Below are 21,137 nucleotides of genomic sequence, written 5' to 3' on the forward strand. Positions count from 1 at the left end.
GCTGTTTCCCTCCTGATACCCCTGATCCCCAGTGCTTTGACAAGGCATAATAAAAGGAGTATGAAGCGGCAGCATTGTGCGGGGGAACACAGTGCTGCATGCTGAGCGCTGTGTGAAGGGCGTACACTGCTGGGTCCCACGGTGCAGCAGCGCACCAGGCCCTATAGCGGGGAGTGCTGTGCATGCTAATGAGGCCATTATGTGGTGGAGATGGGCCGGCCGGGCGTGTACTCCCCTCCTCTTATTGCCTTTACAGTGGGGATTTAACAGTATGTTAGGAGGCTACCTAACGGCAGCCAGTCACCAATGTCACATATGGCACAATGTGCAGACCGACAGACAGACAGACAGACACCGACTGCCACCCCATATTTCACTCACACCAAAACCAGCCACAGTAACGTTATCAAGGCCTTGCATAAAGAAAGATGGGGTGAAAGAGAAACAAAGAGAGGAAGCTCAACCAACCAGCGACATTTGTTTTGTAATTCTCCTGAGCACCTTCATTAACGCAGCGGCTTGCGTTGTTTCTCTGAACACTCTGTGTTAGTTATTTAGGAGAACAAGTCAGAGGGGGTTAAGACTCAAGCGTATGCAAATGCAATTAGGGCCATTTGCATACCCGTTAAGCAGATGGCGGGCGTTAAAAGCAGTCCGCAGTCGCCATCTTGGCTGAGCAGACAGCTGGCAGACAACGGCAGCCATTTTGTAGGTGCGCGGCACGGCGTTGCCAGGCTGAGACACAGCGTGGCGCCTGTCTCTCTGTGCCAGCAGATTGACGCGGGATTCTTAATACTAATCTGTAAGCCACGCAACTACTCCACAATTCAATTACAGCATTATCACACCCTAGGGCATTATGTTTGCTGAAGGTAAGCAGCAAAAATAAAAGAGAATTGTCTGTGCTACATTGCTGTGTATACTGTATATTACTCAATAGCGATTATACAACGGGTGGTTTGGAATTCCCATTGCTAGAGCCTATCCTGCCCATGATATACTCGACAACATACACATGGCCAGTGCATTCATAAAAAGTTCCAACATTTATGTTGTTACCTAGCAACAAACTACTACTCCGACTACTACTTTTACCAATCCACTGTCTCATCTGCCCAGCCATGCAATTTATAAAACTTGATCTCCACTGTAAAAAGCATCTAGACATTATCTCAGGATTTGCAACATTGTTGTAATATTTAAAATTAGATATCTACTCTGTCCCATAGTATCCATTTCATGGATATATACAAAGAAATGTCAATACAAAAACAGGTCAAACTAAATGAAATGCAGCTAGTTTTCGGTCTTTCCAGCATCAGTCTGAAGTGATTGTGTTAGCTGTGTGGTTGGCTAGCTAGCAAGGGTGGAAGACAGACCCTCCATAGCAACCATTTTTGTATGCTACAATGTTCAACCAACACTTGGGTACAGGGCAGTCAATACTTTACAGGGCTCCCGAGTGGCGCAGCGGTCTAAGGCACTGCACCTCGGTGCTAGAGGCGTCACTACAGACACCCTGGGTGGATTCCTGGCTGAACCACAACCGGCTGTGATTGGGAGTCCCATAGGGTGGCGCACAATTGTCCGGGGTAGGCCTCTCATGTATTATTGCTTAACTGTAGCCTGTCTTTGACGGTTTTATTTTGTTTAAGACGATGAATAGTCCTCACACATTTCACACACCATTTTAATATACACCCAGCAATTGTCACATGACTTTGTCACGTCTGTGTAAAAGGCTCAAACAACAGAACAGCGAAGCTGGAGGCCTGCTTACCAAGTGAAGTCTGCAACATTGTGTTGTTTGTAGATCTCTCTGTGTAAAGGTGTTCCTGTTTCAGGTCCAAACTATCTCTGTCCCCTTTGTCCTCTCCAGCCCAGAAGTTTTCAATCCCTTTCTTCTCCAACGAAAAAAAAAAGCACTTAAAGTCATTCTTATTTAATCAAATGTTTCCTATTTCTATGTATCTAAAGATAGGGCTTCTTGTATAGACGGCCTTTTCAAAGCTCCTTGTGGGGAGAGAATTGTTCAAATATGGAGGAGAAAAGTCACATGAAATAGTGGATACTGTTCAGGCCACTGATCAGGCCCACTGTTCAGGCCACTGTTCAGGCAATATATGCTCACCGTCCTTTTCATCTCTCACTCAGGACTCGTTCACTCCTGAATATTGTTCCGCTGTACAGTGAATGGGTTATCAGACACTACTATATAACCATCAGACAGTGAACTGTACTGTATCAAAACCAGCACCTCTTCCATCTCCATACAGATCAATAACCTCTGCCACCTCCTCTGATAGTAACCTGAGGGGTGAGGAAGAAAACTGGAGGCGAAAAAAGATTTTCTCTGAATCTGCAGACGAGAGAAAAAAGTTCAAATTGTCCTTTTATCCTGGTTCATCAGATGTGGAGAGCATGGTGACTGTACAGTACATGCTTGGAGGGGGACTGACGAGAGAGCCCTGTTCAATTCAATATAAGAACTCTCGCTCAAACAGTCAGGTGGAATGAGTAAGAATGAGTAATCAGCGAAAAAATAAAATATGTTTAAAAAATGTTTTTTATTCTCTCTCTTTCTCGCTGGCAAAGTTTTATCAAATGGTCTTGGACCAGAAAAGCCCCTACGGCGGAACCACACATACAGACATGCTTACACACACACAGATAGAGAGAAAGCGGGTGGTTGAGGGTTAGGATCTGACTGATGTGCTCCATACAGTGGCTGGTTCTGGTCCTGCTACTAGAGGAGGAGGAGAGTGAGAGCTGGCAGCGCTGGGTCCCTGGGCTCTAGGGCCGGGGGCAGTGATGGGCGAACTCTGCTAGCCTCTCTCCTCCATATTGATTTGCTGCTCCGCTTTTCTGAGGAGCATCTTGCTAGCGGGGATGAGAGCCTGCCTCGCCTCCCCTTGCCTCGGCTCGCCTGCCCACTCTGCCGCTGCCTGGCTGGCCCCAGCCGGCTCCCTGAGAACCCGGCACGGAGCAGAGGGCCACGGGAAGAGAGGAGCCAGAGAGCCCATGGCCATCGACAGCTGGGTTCACCTGCTCCCTGGTTCATCATTCACTGCTTCCAAACAGGCATCAATCCTATCCTCTCGTTCTCTTCCTATTTTTCTCTCTGTTTCTCCTCCTCCTCCTGCAAACAACAAGAGACAGGGAGAAAGAGAAAGAGTTGAGCTTAACTTGCAGCATTTTGCCCACAGTATACAGATGTCAATCCTGTGCTTTGATCAGGGAGGTCGGGGGGGGGTTTGGCATCCTCTCAGTTTGTGATGTGAACTTCATCACCCCCTGAGTAAAGAAAAGCTGAAATGGGAGAATGTTGAGTTAAGTGTGTCAGGCAGGAAGAAACTGCCTGCCAAGTGTACTCTGAGCTATTACTCTGACGATTTCCCATTTCCCTCCACACAGTAGCCAGTGACAGCATTTGGCTGATGATGCCTCTCCACACAAGCAGCCAGTGACAGCATTTGGCTGATGATTCCCCTCCACACAGTAGCCAGTGACAGCATTTGGCTGATGATGCCTCTCCACACAGCAGCCAGTGACAGCATTTGGCTGATGATGCCCCTCCACACAGCAGCCAGTGACAGCATTTGGCTGATGATGCCCCTCCACACAGTAGCCAGTGACAGCATTTGGCTGATGATGCCCCTCCACACAGCAGCCAGTGACAGCATTTGGCTGATGATGCCTCTCCACACAGTAGCCAGTGACAGCATTTGGCTGATGATGCCCCTCCACACAGCAGCCAGTGACAGCATTTGGCTGATGATGCCCCTCCACACAGCAGCCAGTGACAGCATTTGGCTGATGATGCCTCTCCACACAGTAGCTAGTGACAGCATTTGGCTGATGATGCCCCTCCACTCAGTAGCCAGTGACAGCATTTGGCTGATGATGCCCCTCCACACAGCAGCCAGTGACAGCATTTGGCTGATGATGCCCCTCCACAGCAGCCAGACAGCATTTGGGCCTATTATAAAAATCACCATAGCACTGGTGGAATTCATAAAAATGATCCTCAACAAAATACAGTCTTTACCAATAACAACCTACAGTATATCCCCAACCACAAAGGTCCACCAAGTTTGGGGTATTTTGGTATTGCCCCCCCAAATAACAAAAACTGTGCAATAGAGACAGGAAAACTCTGCTTCACGGCCTTAGCTATTTGGCACATATTGAATATGGAAGAATGTGAGGGTGTTTGCCAGTGTCATTCTAAACTTTGTTAAAAAAACACGTGCTTTTTGTATTGTCTAAAATTATTCAAATGGTTTCAGCGCCCTCTTATTATGTTAATGGCAGTAGGGAACATTTCTTTATGGACTCTCGGCTCCATTGTGTCCTTCAACTGTGAAAGACCATGGTCAAACCGAACCCCCTCCACCCCATACCTCCATCACACCACTACCACGACACAACCTACAGGCCTCCTCTCTCCTCCTCACCCCACCTCTACTGTGACAAAAAATATATATTTTTAAAGTCCACAGGCTTAATTCCACACTGAGAAAATAAAGAAATACACTTTTGGAGACTCGCTGGGCGTTTGGAAGTTGGGAGTTGGCCGTTGAGGGGAGAGAAAGGGGGACATAGAGGGGACTGAGCTGTTGGGACAAGAAGGGGGGGGGGGTGTTAGGGATACGAATAGGGGGAGACCGGGGGAGAGGTGCATGTCTCAGACACAATAATACTATTCATTGGGCTCAGACATGGGTGTTAACTCCCCTCTGCCAGGACACAATGGGGCTCCCCGACATTCAGACAGCCTTGGTGATATTGTTAGTTCAGGGCTGCATTCCCCCGGCCGCGGGATGAAGCGGACGCATTGTGCCGGGCCGGCAGGATGGATGGAGGGAGGCTTGAGAGGCAAAGAAAGAAAGAACAGGGCGTTTGTCTATCTGTCAGCTCTGAAGGAGAGGGCAGAGGCAGAGGGGAGGGGTACATGGGGAATGGGGTGGTACGGGGGAGCTTTCGCCCCATGGCATTGGACTTGTGTTTAGAAATCATGCTATAAATATTATTGAAGCAGCCAAGTGCAGAACTAAAGACCCGTGGAAAGAAGGGGATGGGGAAACAGAAGGAACATAGCGATGAAGGCATGACGCTTTTTCCTAAGAAAGGGGGCTTTGACATGTGGTTTGCATATCGCTATAGTGTTGAGACACATTTTTGTTACCGCCTTGCCTTGGTAGAGGGAGACCGAATGAGAGAGAGGGAGTGAGACTAAGAAGGGGGTAGAGAGAGAGGGAGTGAGAGAAAGAAGGGGGTAGAGAGAGAGGGAGTGAGAGAGAGAAAGAAGGGGATAGAGAGAGAGGGAGTGAGAGAGAGAAAGAAGGGGATAGAGAGAGAGGGAGTGAGAGAGAGAAAGAAGGGGATAGAGAGAGAGGGAGTGAGAGAGAGAAAGAAGGGGATAGAGAGAGAGAGACGTGAAATGTAGCTGCAGCGGTTGCCGCGTGTTTTGACACAGGGCTGAAGTGACGATGTCCAACGTCCAACTACCGCGAGACATACTTTCCTCCAGCTCGGTAGATACCCAATGTTTCCTCCCCAATCCACGGCTACTATAGGAACCCAGAACTGAGACAATACCAAGAGAGTGGAGAGGAGTGATAGTGACAGGTGATAGTGACAGGAGGGACAGTGACAGGAGTGACAGTGACAGGTGTGTATGAGAGTGTGATAGCAGCACAGTGGGCATGGCAGAGAGAGCCCTGTGACTAGGAGATCCCGTTTAAAGAAACATGGAACAGATACACACTTTGCTAGCCTCGCTATGATAACACACACACACACACACACACAGAGAATATGAGAGTGAAAGCAGAAGAGGCTCAGGAGTGAATGATGAGATATGTCATGTGCATATGACACATCTTTCTGTCAATGCTCATGTTTTTTGAAGATACCATTGTGTTTGAGTAACCAAATCACTGAGGATTCAAATAGCAGGTAGGGAAACAATGACAATGCATTTATATGAGGTCAATCGGAAAGATCAAAAATCAACCTTTGATTCAAAACCTCAGAATTCCAAGAGACGGAATCACGAAGGATGGCAGTGTGTGAATGCGTGGTAGAAGTGATGTCACTATAAAAAGGGACATGGATCGTAATGCGCATGCGGACACACACACTGGATATCTGCACACTATATATATCCAGCTTTTATGAACAGTACTTTGTTTGTTTCCCCTCTGGTAAACTCTGACCAGTGGTTCCCATGGCAACCTTGCCTCCTCTCTCCCTGAGTGTGTGTGTGTGTGTGTGTGTGTGTGTGTGTGTGTGTGTGTGTGTGTGTGTGTGTGTGTGTGTGTGTGTGTGTGTGTGTGTGTGTGTGTGTGTGTGTGTGTGTGTGTGAGAGAGAGAGAGAGAGGGAGAGAGATGAACAGGGGATCGTGGAAGGCTAGCAGGGAGTGGAGGCTGTTCTGCAAGAGCTTAAGAGCTAAGTATCTCAGATGAACTGTGTAAATGTACATGTGTGTGTATTTACACACCTATGCACAGCCTACATCAAAATGAAGGTGAACATGTATAAATGTTTCTTCCTCATTACTACAGAACTGCTATTAATAATACTACTTGTGATCCAAGCTCACATGATTAGTAGATTATTTTAATAATATTTTTTTTATGTTGATATTTCAAACATGAATATATGCTTGAGCCTAAAGGATAATCCCTGGAAAGCTCCTTATTCCACCATCACTAGTGCCTGGAACTTACATCCAAACGCAGCCACACAATGTACAATGCCACCTCCATGGGTATCTCAGTCAGTGAGTATATAAACAGGCCTTTGATGAAACAGAGACCACTCTTAGGGTGTTATTTGTGGCTGGGGATCTCAAATAGAGCACTACTTTTGACCAGAGTCTAAACCCAGGCCTGGTCTGGGGGCCAGGGGGTTTGATGAGGAGGTGTTGGGCCAGGCCAGGCCAGGCCAGGCATTGCAGGGTTGGGCTCTTGTTAGGGGGGCCAATGCCCTTCAGTGGTGAAGGGGGACCAGGTCTTTGTCCCGGTGGAGGGGATTACACCGGCGGGACAGCCCAGACAATGTCTCCCCTCCTGGGAGGGCTGGGTCAACCCGCTCCCCACCAATGACGGGGGCAGTCAACTGCTCACTGACTCAATTAAACAGAGAGAGAGAGAGAGAGAGAGAGAGAGAGAGAGAGAGAGAGAGAGAGAGAGAGAGAGAGAGAGAGAGAGAGAGAGAGAGCGAGAGGAGGAAAGGGAAAGAAGGAGGATAAGAACGGAGGAGAGAGAATGAGAGAGAGGGATGAGCAGCATGGGGTGATACTTAACGAGGGGTAGAGGGTAACAGAGAGGGGAGAGGGGAGGAGAGGATGGAGGGGTTTTAGTCTGAGATTAGGGAGGAGTAGATGAAAGGATCAGGTGTGAGGGACAGCAGGAGGGAAAGGAGGAGCGAAGGGTGAGAGAGACCAGTGGCTCAAAGAACAAGAGGACAAATAAAGGAGTGGAGAGAGAAAAGAGGAGAATGGTGAGCTAGGTGAGGATGACCCTGAAGGTACTGGAGGTAAAGTGTGTGAGACGAAGGCCTTTTTTCATGCACTTCAAAATCAAAGTCCTCTCATTATGCCAACGCACACCCGCCCATTCAAATCCAATGACAAATGCACCAGATAATTCCATTAGGGGGTACTTTTATAGAGGATATTTAGGGGACAGTTAAGGAATCCAGGTAACATAGCACAACAAGGGCACAGACAGATATGGCTCTGCAACACTTAACAGGGATTTGGCAGCCCAGTTGATTGAACATGCCAAATCCCATTTGTCAGAGGGGTGCACGCGTTTGTATCGACACGCTGTAACCTTGTGGCTCCACAGAAAGAGACCTCAGGTGTGTGTGCTGCTAGCAGGCACACAGACAGGCAGGAGAGGATGGGTGGGTGTGGGTTCCTTCTCTCTCTCCTACCCTCTTTTTCTCTGCCGGCTGCAGTGGAGGGAGCCCCCCCTCCTCCCTCCATCCCCAGTGGTAGGGCTGCCAGACAGGAGTGCTCAGCAGCTCTCCGACCGTTATTGATCCTGAGAGCGAGCGGACCGGGGAGCTCCTCTCTCGCTCTCCACAACTTTTCCCTGCTCTCCCCTCACTTCATTTATCAAAGTTAAGGAACTCTTCTAAAAAAAGGAAGAGGTGGTCGCCAGGATCTTATCTGACTTCATGAAAGAAATCACCCCTGGGCACTCCAGAAAAAGAGGAGGATGCTCTTATCGGTAGAGAGTAGATACCCTCCATACAAGCACCATGCAATCACAGCCAGACAGCCAACCCACCAATCAGCTGACCAACCCACTCAGAGGCAGTAGAAATAGAAATAGCAGGTCCAGGAGCACCACATGAAGTGATGGAGTGACGGGGGGGAGAAGAATCATAGAACATGTATTACTGTACCTGTTCCTGCCAGTCCAAATCTGCAGTGAAATAACACTGTAGGGAAAATGAATGACCAGGATATCAGATGCGTGAGTTACCACAGGAAACCTTATTCACAGCCCCATGCTTTTAGGCTTCAGTTCGACATGCATTTCAACCAATAAGAGGCTAGAATGCGGTGTCCCTTCTCTGAAAGGACTGGAAGTGGTTCTACAGTGGAGTACATCTCTGGCTCCATTGTTGCTGCTTCTCTCTGCACATAAAAGGCCGGGGGAGCCCAGGCAACAGGAAACTGCACTCCTGGCTGAGTCCTGCCGCCTCTCGCCAAATGAACAGGCTAAACGTTCCTGCCTCTTTGTGCTGGGTAATTGCCACAATGCATTTTCTCGTCCTGCTAATTAAGTGAGTCCCTCCTATGTCTTGTTCCTCTCCAGCACCATTTGAGTGAGAGGATAGAGAGCTGGGAGAGGGTCGTCAGGACTGGTGTCTGTGTCCCTCTGGTTGTTTACAGGGACAATAGCAGCCTATTGTCTCAGCAATCAGGGGACATGTGGAAGAAAAAAAGAGGGTAAACAGGACAGGGTGGAGGGGGGAGCGGATTGACTGACACTAGGGAGTCTACTGGCACACTGCTACTAAAGGGACAATAAGGCAAAACAACATAGCTGTGGTCATTGTTTAATGTTGGAGGACTGAGATTTTAGAGAATGATAGGAGTCAGTATATACCTTGAAAACAGTCAAATCAGACCACTTTACAATCAGATCTGCGCAATATTGATTTTCATACCATTCAATTACAGCTTTTTGTTTAACTAGTCTAGTCAAGAAACTGACTTCACTAAATGTGCTCTTAACACAATACAGGCCTTTATTACAACACAGTTGCTCACACGATTCAATATCCTTGCTTGGTGATCAGTGAGTCTGTGAGTAACACAACTAGCCTAGGTTATTGGGGACATAGATCAGCAGTCTAATTTAAATTCCACTTTCTAGGAGAGTTGCTATGTGTGTTTCCCCATCGCCCCCTCTCTTTCCATTGTCTAAAGGGCTGCAGCAGTCTTTCACCCCTTAGACCAGGGCTGGACTGGCTGTCTGAGTCTCTACTCCACTCCAGGGCTAGCCGCTAGACACATGCACCCCTCGACCCCCCAGCCTCCCTAGGCCCCCAGCCCAATCTGAGCCCTTTTCCTTCCCACAGTCAAGTTCCTGCCAAGGCCTTGACAGACAGGGTGACATCACAACCGAGAGGCAGGCAGGGGGTCGCCTCAGCACCCTGGACAACACAATACAGGGCATCTGGCGGGGGGGGGGGGGGGGGGGGGCATTTACATCCCCCAGAATATGATTATAGTTTATATGGAGGTTAAGACATAAATGTGAGAGCTAAAGAAATAGGAGCAAAACAGATTAGGAATCAGAGAATGATTCAGTGGTGGTAACTGTAGGGGTATAGGAGAGGATGCCAGTCTGTCAAGACTACAGAGGATAAGCAAGGTTTTCAGTTTTGGTGAGGTTTAGTACTGATGCAAAATCAACAGAAAAATAACAACAGATGATTCTTATCAAAAGTTATGAAGAAACTGAGCAAATGTGTCTTCATTTTTTTGTTTCATATCCGATACGAATTGCATCTCTCACTTCTAACGTATTGACCAATTGATGGTCATCGGACGATGAGGAGAGCAGGTGTCTTGGTGTGTCCTATTTCAGGGCTGTATGCGTCTGTGTGTCTACTCACAGACAGCTTGTTAATTTGGAGAATCTAAGACTGTTGGTCTAGAACTAGACAATGGCTCCAATGTGATAGAAATTAGTGTCAGGGTGCACTCTGTACCCCCCTTCTCTGTCTGCTGGTGTCTGTGTGTGTGCGTACGAGTGTGTATCTGCTCTGTGTGCACACATAAACTAAATGAGCTGTGTGTATGCATTGTATAAGTACACAGGCCCAGTGTATATATTAGCAATGTGACTTGACCCTGGCTGCCTGAGCCAATGTTTTGCGATGCACTGGGCGTGGGAAAAAGGGGAGACCTCTTTTCACAGATGCTCTGGCCGTTGCATTGAACCAATGGAGGCCTGGACACCCTGCACCCCCCCCCCCCCCCCGCCCACCCCCCGCCCACCCACCCCTTTCCTATTCAGTCCGCAGCCTGCTGCCTTTTCAGAGAATAGGCAGCAGGCTCCCCCTCTTCCTAAACCCCCCTTAATAAATGCACCTCACCATTCAGCCCCACGGTTTGTATAGAAATGCTGCCAGAGGCCTACTCGGCTTGTAGAGCATGCCGTTTTCCAGCTGAGAGATAGAGAAAAAACAATCTTCTACATCTCCCTCAGCCACTGGGAAAGCTAGAGCTCCTTGACCCTGCCCAGCTCTTCACATCCACACCCACCGCCAGCCACTCAGTTTTGATACTTCTCCTTACTGTCATTAGCCATCATTTTCTTTGAAGAGAACAGAACTCTCTCTCTCTCCCATTCTCCCTCACTCTCTCCCTCCCTCAGCAGCAGCCAACCCTGCTGCAGATAGACTTTAATTTATGTTAACATACGCCACTACTCCCCATATAGTCGCCTGCTACCCCGCCCTCGCTTCACTCCATTCACTGAATTCATTTGAAGAGATTTATTTCCTATCAAGCCGTATAATGTGGAGGGTATAATTTAAATCAACTTTTAAGAACAGCCCAGCAGAGCAGTTTATGCAACAAATATGTAAAGCTTGGGAACATCTTCTGCAAACAGCGGGCTTTCAAGCGGATGTTAACTTTGAGAACCATGGGTATTTGAGATTAGCTGCTATTGCTAAAACTCAGCTCAATCTCCTTCTACCCATAACACATGCAATATTTGTTTTGGATACCATCATGAATGTACTTCTGAATAACAGTAACAAAATAGGACAAACTACTTTATCTTAAATAGTGTAATTGTGGCATTCCAGGTTAACAACATGTGAGTACTATTTCAGGTTGCAGTTAGAGATTGCCGGTGGGCATATCAGACTGTCTCTATACCTGCTGATGGTCTAACCGTGTTGAGGAAGTAAAATAAGTGCTCTGAGTGAGAAGGGCTTGTTCCACAGAACCAGAAAGGACTCCATCTCCTCTGTCCAACATGCCATGACGTTGTAGAGCATGGCTGAATTGGGTTGGAGGTGGAGGGATGGAGAGGAGGAGAGGGGGGCTGAAAGAGGAGATATGGTTCACTGGATCTGAGGCACTGTAAATGAGAGGATTACCGCTTCCCTCCTGGAGCTTATCCATAAACATAAGAGAGAGTGGTTGGGTGTGGAAACGCTGCTATGTGTAAAATCACAAATCCTTGGCCTACTCCTCTTCCTACGTACAATTGTAACAAAGACACATATGGAGACATGTGCCGTAAAGGCTATATAAGGCAAGTAGAGTGATGTGCACGTGTACTTGCACGGCTGTACCCTAGCTAGCTAATTGTAGCTATATCAATGCACATTGTCTCTACTTCAAATGTACTGAAGTTTTGCCTACGCTTTTAGCCCCCGAGCATCTTTTAAACCAAAGCAGGTCTTCATCGATCTATCTATTTTGCAAATATGATATTGACTCCATATGCTATGACACGGGCAGTTCCATTGAGTTGCGGAAGCGGAGCGAGGTTGAGAGGTGGTCGGATAGTATGGGTGATAGCCCACAGGCTCTGAAAACGTTCCTCTGATCTTCTGTGTCTGATTCTAAAATGCAAGTCTTCCTATGGGCAATGCTGATATAGAACCCAGACCCATGTCATAGAATGTGGCTAAGGGCCTGGAGGAAAAATGCATTTCTCTTTCCTCTGATGAAGAACTTCACTTCTCTATGGACGAGCTCCATCTCTCCTGCCTCTGTCTACTCTGTTCTCTCCAGGAGGGTTAGCTGTGCTCAGTGGCTCCCTGCCATTTACTGACCTGTTAGCTGTTAGCATGCTGTGGCAAATCTCAGGGCTATCACTCAAAACTAGGAAGTGAACAGGGGAAAGGTATATAGAGTGACTCACATAAGTAGCTGGTCCTATTTCTATCTATCCACTGGTGCATGGAGCGTAGTATAAAATATAATCTTTGTAGTACATTTCAAGGGCAAAGGTCAACATATTTTCCTCTAACAAAATGTGCCTCAAAAGGACTATCACTTCAAGTCAAGATATTAGCAATTATAAGTGTATATGACAGCTGAGCAGCCATGTCTCTAGGTAAAGTGTAAAATAATTAAGTGTTGTCTAATATGATACTGAATATTCAATACCACCACACAAAAGCCTCACAGAGGTCTGCTGAGGGAATTCATTACTTTCGTTTTCACCAATGAAACATCTCATGACTTTTACAATCACAGTGGAAAAACATACACACTACTCCATCCCATCCTGGAGCGACTCCAACGCTACTCACAGAGGCTGAGCCCAGCGTGGGAGAGACAGAGGCAGCCACAGAATTTGAAGACATGTGCTGAAAAAAGTACTCATTTCTTTTTCAATCTGTGTTTCACAATGCATGTGTGTCTGGAGAATTGCTGCTAAAGTTCACATGGGGAGGGAGGTGACTGAACCCCCGTCTTGCAAAAAAAACTCGCCAGAGTAAAAACAGAGAGAGAGAGAGGAGAGAAAGAAAAGAAAGAAGGAATAAAATAAGTGCCATTGAACTCTGACTTGAGATTGTGCTGTTAGGGACAGAGAGAGGGAGAGGGGGTGTGTGTTTGGGAGGGGGGGGGCAGAAGTGGGTTAGGGAGAGGGTTTTACGGGGAGGCATGGCTTGGGCTGAGGGGAGGAGGGAGGAGGGGGCAGTGGGGGAATTAGAGGGGTGAGGGACTTAGCCACACTCGCAGCCTTTTCCACATGAGCACACCTTGCACACACACTCTGCCAAGGTCCCCCAAGTATCTTAAAGGGATAAGGAGCATGGACAAAGGAATTAAAATATAGATTACACAACCAGGCCACCCTACGCCTCATCTGCCAAAACTCAAGAATCAAACAAATTGGATGAGACATTTTAAAGAAGGGGTAAAAGTGAGAGAGGGTGGAGGAATGAGAGTGTAAAAACCACACTCACAAGGTTGCCAGGGCTAAATGGATGAGGGCCTGGCATACAGTGCTTTCAGAAAGTATTCACACCATTTGACTTGTTCCACATTTTGTCATGTTACAGCCTGAATTCAAAAATGTCACTTTTTTTGTCACTGGCCTACACACACTACCCCAAGTAGAATTCTATTTTAGAAATGTTAATAAATGAATAACAAATGAAAAAATGAAATGTCTTGAGTCAATAAGTATTCAACACCTTAGCAAGCCTAAATATGTTCAGGAGTAAAAAAAAAGTGCTTAACAAGTCAGAAAATAAGTTGCATAGACTAACTATTTGTGCAATAATAGTGTTTAACATGATTTTTGAATGACTAATTCATCTCTGTACCCCACATATACAATTTTCTGTAAGGTCCCACAGTCAAGAAGTGAATTTCAAACACAGATTCAACCACAAAGACCAAGGAGATTTTCCAATGCCTCACAAAGAAGGGCACCTACTGGTAGATGGGTAAAAAAACAAAACAGACATCCATTATCCCTTTTAGCATGTTGAAGTTATTAATGACACTTTGGATGGTGTATCAATACATCCAGTCATTACAGAGATACAGGCGTCCTTCCTAACTCAGTTGCCGGAGAGGAAGGAAACCACTCAGGGATTTCACCATGAGGTCAATGGTAACTTTAAAACAGTTATAGTTTAGTGGCTGTGACAGGAGAAAACTGAGGATGGATCAACAACATTGTAGTTACTCCACAATATTAACCTAACTGACAGAGTGAAAAGAAAGAAGCCTGTACATAATAAAAAATATTCCAAAACATGCATCCTGTTAGTAACAAGGCACTAAAGTAATACTAGGAGATGATTTCACCTTTCAGCAGGTCAATAAACTAAAACACAAGATCAAATCTACACTGGAGTTGCTTACCGAGAAGACAGTGAATGTTCCTGAGCGGCCGAGTTGCAGTTTTGACTTAAATCTGCTTGAAAATATATGGCAAGACCTGAAAATGGTTGTTTAGCAATGATCAACAAACAATTTGACAGAGTTTGAAGAATTGTGAAAAGGACAATGGGCAAATGTTGCACAATCCAGGTGTGGAAAGCTCTTAAAGTCTTACCCAGAAAGACTCACTGCTGTAAACACTGTCAAAGGTGATTCTAACATGTATTGACTCAGGGAGTTGAATACTCATCTAATCAAGATAGAGTGTTTTATATTTCATTAATGTTTTACAAATATTATAATTTTTCTTCCACTTTGACATTACACAGTATTTTGTGTAGATCGTTGACTATTTTTATTAACAATTAAAGGGGTGTGAATATTTTCTGAAGGCAGTGTAAATATGGTTAATATGACTCAAATCATGGGAAATTGATGATGGCCAAACAAAAGTTATCCAAGACTAAATTAATCTGTAATCAGAAAACAAAAATCAAGATTTCTCTTTTATTGTGAAGTTCCCGAGCCGAGATCGACCTCAGACTCTGGCCTAACTTAAACAGTTGAATTTACGTCAGGAGTTAGCTGTTGGTCTACAGTCTTCAACATCTTCTGCCTCACTGGGTCTAATGAGCATAAGGTCTGGTGTGTTTCAACTCTGCTGGCATTACAATTTGGTAATTTTCCAAATCCTACATACTATTTTTTTTATGTGTCCATACAGTATTTGTTAAGACTAGCAAGTAAAAATGTTGTTATTGTTTCTAAGAGACATTTTCTGACACAGTGTGAAATGTTCCCACATGAATGAGAAGTACAGGGCCTCTTCAGAATATAAACTGTTCACCCCCCTCCCCCTCAAAAAAAAAAAAAACTCATTATGCATGCTAAGATAGCATTGTCGCTACTATTAGGACTCTCACCTGTTCTCCTTGTCCAGGCCCACACAGCTACTGATCTCTCTCACTCAAATGATTTCTCTGCGGGTTTTTTTTCGGGCTTCAGAAGATGGTATATCTGTCCAAGGTCCTGCATCCTGCAAACACAGAAAATTCCGTTGAGATGGTGACGCATGTAGTCAAATTTCTGCAGTAGTTGTTTTTGTATGACACAGCAGGCATATTTTCAGGTCTTGAGGTGTCTGAATAAGGGGTATATTGTTTAGCAGTACTGGAGAGAGACCTTAGGGATTACACACGTATAATAGAATGCCTCTGATGCCACACACACACACACTACAAAACAATAAATTGCTTAATGACACTGAGCCTTCAGTCATCAGATGACCTAGCTCTTGAACATGGACTCCATGAGTAGCTATAGAAGACATCTTGAATAAATCATGTTTAATTACAGATGTTTCCATGTCAATATAGCCTCAATTGTACATACAGGACCAGTAATTATCTCCACTGGGTTGGTATATAATGCAGCCTAGTTATTATCAAATGTGATATACTATTTGTTAATGTAATAATAATAATAATAATGTACATTATTCTCAGAACAAAATAATAAAACCTATTGAACGTTTAGAGAACAAGTCGCCTACTGAGATGTATGTGAAATTATAAATCAAATCAAATGTATTTATATAGCCCTTCGTACATCAGCTGATATTTCAAAGTGCTGTACAGAAACCCAGCCTAAAACCCCAAACAGCAAGCAATGCAGGTGTAGAAGCACACAAGATTGTCTTCCACTACAGACCAAGACACAATTATTCACTTGTTGGACCCTTTACACTTACAGGCCTCTGAAATATTAGACCAAATCAAATGTAGGCTACATCAAGTAACCAAATGCATATGCTATGGTTAGGTAACAACGAAAGTATCCGTTCGATGTAGTCCTACATTTCAGGGAAACAATGGTAACTTAGGCGATTTGTCGCAAAAATATCTACCTATCCTATATGCACATCGACTTTTCAAGTTAAAACATTACAATCGAACCATAATGTAGGCTACCGCAATATTGTAGTGGAGGAAACAAGAAATGCCACATCTTCGACAGAGATGGAAATAGCGTTGAAAGTATAACAAGCAAAAAAAGATTTAATGAGAATAATGCTGAAATATTGGCTATTTGCTTGAGTGAATTATAAACAATTTTCTCAGAACAACAGAATATTTGGGGAAATTTTAAAAGTAATCCACAACATTTGAACACGAAGCAACATCAAACGTAAACGGTATCAGGCATATTCAGTGTGTTCTTTATCATATAATGGATACCAGGATACTTCTCAATAGCCAATAGAAAAAGTATTCCCTTCAAACTAGCCATGATCAATTAAACTCTGAGAACTGATGCAACATAACGAGGAGTTTGTTCTGGTTTAAAATTGAAAATTGAATTCAAGCTGACTCGCGTGTTTCAAACTTTAGGCTACTTCAACCCCATCACAGTCACACGTTTAATTATGTCGAGAGCACGCTCGCTCACACTGTGCAACACACAACACATTCAATTTCGATGGGCATACTAAAATGGATGCTTACATTTACAGGTTCTTGTTTAATCAGAAAGATGCATGTTATAGTCTTCTATTGTTGTATGCTATTGCAGGTCAGGTGTTCTACACGTTTTCGTGATAACCCAGGCCTAAAATTGGCCGAAGTGACATCAATTGTTCCATACTAGTAAAAATATTCTAATAACCTTTTCGATTTTATACAGTAAAATAAAATGTAGTAACAGGTCTATGTAATGTGTGAAACATGGTTTAAGGGCCTCATGACAATTTGCATTTGAGTTGAGGCACTAGGCTTTCAAGTTGGCCCTGTCATAGATATTTAAAAAATGGTAATCTTCAACCTTTCCATTGGACACAAGGTCCGCACACAAGCTATGCACAGAGACACACACTGTTAGTTCCTATTGTTAATCCAACATAAAATGCTGAAAGATAACAATGCATCCAGCTTTCAAAAAATGTGGCACCATCCTTAGCATTGCCAGTGGAACAGCATATCAGCCTTTCATTTTTTCCATTTTGTTGCATGGGTCAGAGGCTGTTGCTAAGCTACCAAGCTCTGAATTCATAAGTTCATAGAGAAAAGTAATAGGTCATTTGCTTGCTTCTTGAGGTGAAAAGAAAAACAAACATCGACTTTGTAAATTCATGATGGCACCAATGTGAACCTGTGGCTGATGTCAATCAACAATGCAGACAATTAAAAAGGGGTATAATAATGATAATAATTAATAATAAAATAAAAAATAAAATAACTTCCTATGAGTAAACTTACAGTACAAGGGTTTGAGGATAAACAAAATATAATGGACTCATTTCAGGGAATTCAGTTATTAGACAATTTTACCGAGTTTTTGCTTACATTCATCCTCTGACAGCTCATCAGGGAGTTGGTGATTACAGACAATAGGTAGCGTTTAAAAACAATTCAACTATTGGTATATTGAATATGCACATTGGATCCTTTTTGTACACCATGGGGAGAGAATAAACCAGAACAATATAGGATTTATTTGCTACACAGAACTATGATCCGGACATTGTTATGCAAACAATTAGGCACTATGGGTACATCCACCAACCCTTGATCATCCACCATCCACCCACCCTCACCAGCTAAAGAGTCCAGTATAGTATCATGTATGATGACACTATAGGCCTACTGATAGTATCTACTGTATAGGTCTGTTTTTTCAAGATGGCGACATGGCTTTACATCCTAATGTAAACCTAAAACAATTGTCCCACACTGGAAATATGATATCTACCTTGTTCAAACACGCCAAACAATAAGAAAATAAAAGCTGGCGGAGCATACAATGTATTGAGCATACATTCAGACAGTCATCATATCTGCAAAAGGTAAACACACAGCAAGATACTGGACGTGGCCCCACCAAATGCATTGTGTTATCAGTGTCCTGTAAGGCTGCATACCAAACGTAGGCTAATAGACAAATTCCTCATCTACAACAGAGGTTAGAAACACACCTCATGTATACACAACCATCTTCCCCCTCCTTTCTGATTGGTCTCCAGCTATGTGTCTGGAACCCTCTCATCTACTCTCATATCTCTTTGTTTCTCCAGTGTAATCAAATGCAGCATGGATTTAGGGGAGAACAAATGTATTTTCATCTAGATTTCATCTCGGCTGCTTATGCCAGGTGCCGAGACAGAGACAAGCCTCCATCTGCTGGGGGCCCTGGTGGCAGCCACTCAGACATACAAGACCATACAGACACATATTCATGTGGGAAAACTTCTAGCCATGCTCTCAGGCACACCACACACTGCATTTCAATCTCAAAGGAGCCCTGCCTAGATCCCTCATTTATTAGGCCTCAGCACTACATGAATTTCACTATGATTTGTCTGTGGGTGGTGCGGTGTGGGTTGTTTAGGCCTTAAATCACAGACTACTAAGGTGTCTGGGCTGGAACCAGGAAGTAAGCCGCATTAAACTGATAAGATGTAAATATGGTATTAAATGTAGAGGTGATTCAACGTACATGAGTTGGGTTGCGTCCAGAGAGGTATGCCGCTGAATGATTTATCATAAACGTATAGACACTGGAATAGATGGTTTATCTTAGTACCATTGGTAATGTGTAAATAGTGACCTATTTTCAAATGTGTAATATTACAGGCAAAGAATAACTGAATTTTAACCGCCCAAATTGGCATGATGTCCCATCAGTCTGCAATTTCAAAAAATAGACCATTGCCTATATTTTGGGTGACTTTGCTCATACCTGAAACAGTGCACAACGAACATACCAAAGCAGAAAAATCCATAAATCAGTATCCTAGAGCTAAACATAGTGAACACAAGAGTAACCTGTATCACACAGCCACATGTCAGAGTTAAACTTGAAGAGTTCCATGTAGAAAATATCATTCAAATCTGGGCCTACATCCTCAATGAACAACCCACAGCCTAATAAACAAAGGCCTGTAAAAGAGCCTGGAGTATCCTAGGTTACTCCCCAGCTATAACCACTGGGCCAAGCCCTGGGTTTACTGCAGCAGGATGGGTCAGGCAGGTAGGCCTAGCTATAACCCTCTATTGTGGTGCAGTCTCCCCTCCTCTCCTCTCCACCCCTGTACATGGCGACTAGGAGTGAATGAACGGCAGCCAAGGTAGCTAGCTTGTTTCAAATTCAACGGGCCAATGTAAATCCCATCTCACGACCAGGGAGTGCATGGGACTGGACTGGAGCATCAGTGAGATCGATGACGGACACTTGTCCATCCAAAAGAGGTTGACATAAATACGCCCTGCAATCGGGTCATCTCTCACCACCCAGCCAACCCTGGCCCTGGCGGCATTATCTGGCATTCACAATCACCTCCGATTCACTCAGCGGTCAACGTTGGGAGTCCGGAGAGCACTCACAGCCTACCTGTCAATTATACACATTCCTCTGTGTATTTACTGCCATGCAAGCCTCACTGTTATGGCCATCCTTAATCAAATCAACAGCTGTCAGTGACAGTAACCAGCCTGTAAACAGTATATTGCCAAAGCAAAAGACACACAACTCAAAGTACAGTGAGTTACCCAATGATAAAGGTTGCTTTACCTTTATACGGTCATATTAACACATGTTTATGTGCCTCCCTTCCTCACCACACTTCCTAGAACATTCGGATTGGACCGCCCTGCATCTTGGTTTTAGTAGACCTACTTATGGGTCAGCATCATCATAATGTGTATTGTGTGTAGAAGAATGCATGTTTCCTTGTCTGTACCCATCTGTAGGCTACATGGAGGGCTAGATGTTATCTCTGGAAGCAGGGCACACAGAAAACTGACATTTTGTTTTCTCCTCTGAGGGTCTGAGAGCCTTTTCTAATGAGAGCATCATACACAAGGCCACGGTTATGATGGTACAAACATCTTCACATTGTTCCTTCAGCCCAAATGAACATAGGCCTACCAGTTATTAGACTATACAGAATAATGCTGGTGATGACAATGTTTGGCAAGATGCAAACCAGCAGCAACACTGCCTCAGTGACCTCATTCCTGTGGGTTGAAATTAGAAGCAACTCTTTAATATGTCTAGGCATTCCACTGTGGCCCCTTATCATCAACTTTAAGACAGAAAATAAAAAGGGCATGCAGTCAGATTGCTCTCTGATCTGAGAGGCACAGCTGCTTGCCAACATACTGTAGCTACAGGCCAGCCATATGTGCATTAGGTCCGATTGTTATATTCCGATTGTTATAGTCTACTGCTCAGCAGGGCACGTGACTCACTAGACAGGACCAATCGGTTGAAACTGTTCTCTTTTACCGTTTCTTCTCACCCCCGGGTCATACACCGAACCCCAATTACATAATTAATGAAGTACACATCATGCAAAATCACTTCAATTAATCATCATTAGGCAACAGTATCCGCATATATAGATTCCGGGTACCACTGTCGCGACCACCCCTCATCTCCGATACGATTATGCGATTCTGTCCAATGTCTCCCCATACATTTCCTGGGAATGCCATTCCAGGCTATTAATCCGATTTGAGGCAACATTTATTACATCTTTACCCCCCCTGGAACAGCGGCGTTTTCCGGTGCTTTCAGCGGGCACAGCCTGCTTTTAGTTCCAGGGCTCGGTGCCTTTCTCCGACATCCCCCGGTCCAGATTCGCTTCGCTCCATTGGTGGTTCCTGAAGTCTGCAGAATTAGTTTATACATTCGGTTCTCTAGCTTTATGATATCACATAAACTCATACAGCTAGA

At 44.7% G+C, this 21,137-nt stretch overlaps 1 long non-coding RNA gene across 4 annotated transcripts in view; it reads right to left on the minus strand.

The window, feature by feature from the left end:
* The window catches only part of LOC109901546 (uncharacterized), a 50,826-nt gene that overhangs the window by 14,753 nt on the left and 14,936 nt on the right, over positions 1-21,137 (minus strand). For all 4 annotated transcript variants that reach the window (XR_004202390.1, XR_002256752.2, XR_002256754.2 and 1 more), the window contains 2 exons: positions 15,329-15,441; positions 1,781-3,139 (listed from right to left, as the gene is read on the minus strand). This is a non-coding gene — a long non-coding RNA (uncharacterized LOC109901546). The remainder of the gene's footprint in view (positions 1-1,780; positions 3,140-15,328; positions 15,442-21,137) is intronic.

The sequence above is a fragment of the Oncorhynchus kisutch genome, linkage group LG13, assembly GCF_002021735.2.
Source record: "Oncorhynchus kisutch isolate 150728-3 linkage group LG13, Okis_V2, whole genome shotgun sequence".
NCBI lineage: Eukaryota > Metazoa > Chordata > Actinopteri > Salmoniformes > Salmonidae > Oncorhynchus > Oncorhynchus kisutch.